The following is a 1862-nucleotide window of genomic DNA, read 5'->3' as shown; positions in this document are numbered from 1 at the left end:
ATCCGGCAATCGGAACTACTCGGCCTTTCTGGTTGCACGAAGAAATATTGTACTGCATAGCGAGAATGGCCGAGTAGTTACGATTGATTTATCCGGAAGTGGATGAAAAATACGCCTCCTTTGTAGAAATCTAGAAAAAAATTTGTTATTCGATGTATATGTTACAGTAAATACATATAGGTGAAATTAGGAATTGCACGTAATTACTAAACAATTCAGGAAATACCTGTAATTACTAGCCGAATTAGTGATTACATGTATTTACTAATGGTTTCAGTAAATACAGGTAATCACTGATTTGTTAAGTAATTTTTACAGCTATTTACTTACTTGATATTTTTGTTTCAAAGTTTTAGACATAATCTAAGAAATCAAATAAGAAAGTAAAGGACTGGGATTGGAGGGCTTGCTTTTGGGTTAAAAAATCAAAGGTATTTTAAGACTGCATGATCTTTAATTACAGTTTGGGTTTTGAAACTGGAAAATGTTTTATTTTTTTATAATTTGCAAGAGTTTAACTTTTATAAGACCTCAAAACTTAAGGCCAAGGAAATGCGGAGATCTCATGTTTTGTCAGATTCCCGTATCCCGCCACACTATGTATGTGAAATAAAATAAAATAAACAGTATAGTAGCGAAGAGTGGTAATTAACCAGGAAGACTCACTTGAAAAGTTATAACCCTAATAAATTTGCACAGCTTTTACTTTTAACTGAAATAGTCTTTCAAATTTTAGTGTGTTACATCTGTGCAAAAAAAAAGTTTCCAGATATTGTGCTCGAACATTTGCCAAAGAACTACACTGCAAAGTGTAATGAATTTCATCACCAATCTCGTTTCAATATCTAAGGTTTCGGGCAATTTTATTCCATCTACCAGTTTCGATCATTGGTTACCCATTTAAAATCTACAATTTGTTATTCTATCTTTATCACTTAAAATATTCAGATATTCCTCAAATTCAAAATTCTGTTTATACAATTTGTAGGCCAAACCTCTTGATGAACAGTCAATATCAGCTCTCCATTTCTGTTGAAACTGACTCAAATAACTTTTGTTTTAAACTAATACCTAACCACTTAGAATTAAAATTTCCTTGTGACAACCAGACATTGCTATATCCACATTTATCTAATGAATCTCTCTAACGTATTTCAACCAATCTGAGCCAAATTTGTTGTCAGAATTTTTCAAGAACATGTATTTGTATAATATTTTAGCAATCCTGTTATCATCCCCATTTACCATTTTTGACCAAAAATTAACCATACGCAGCTGTATAAATATAAATACCAAGTTTAATTATAGTTTACAAATTTTTAAGTGCACTTTTTCTATAATATCAGTATTACTGAAACCCGAAATCTCACACTCATACAGGTGCCGATTGGTTTTACCATTTTATCAAATAGATCATATTTTGATTTCACTGACAAGTTGTGCAACCTCCGTTTTTTCAATACTTCATACATTGCTTTATTTGCTTTTCTAACTAAAATTTTCTTAGCACTCATAAAGCTACCTATTTTTTTTCTTCAATAAACTGCTGAAGATCGTTCAAATACAATGAAAAAAGGAGACATAATTTCACCCTGTCTTACACCGATATTGCATGAAAAGTATTCTCAGGGATATTTCACCATTATACACAATACGAGATTTAATACCAGTGTAAATTATAAAAATTACATATACAGTTTATCGTTAATATCATTTACAAGAAATTTATGCAAAAGATCCTTTCTCTAAACAGTATACAAGTAATTTATGCAAAAGATCCTTTCTCCAAACAGTATCAAAGGCTTTAGCAAAATCTACGAATGCACAGAATATTTTCTTTTCTTATTTTTTTATGATACTGA

The sequence above is a fragment of the Mytilus trossulus genome, chromosome 10, assembly GCF_036588685.1.
Source record: "Mytilus trossulus isolate FHL-02 chromosome 10, PNRI_Mtr1.1.1.hap1, whole genome shotgun sequence".
NCBI classification, from domain to species: domain Eukaryota; kingdom Metazoa; phylum Mollusca; class Bivalvia; order Mytilida; family Mytilidae; genus Mytilus; species Mytilus trossulus.
This window is presented reverse-complemented; position numbering follows the sequence as displayed.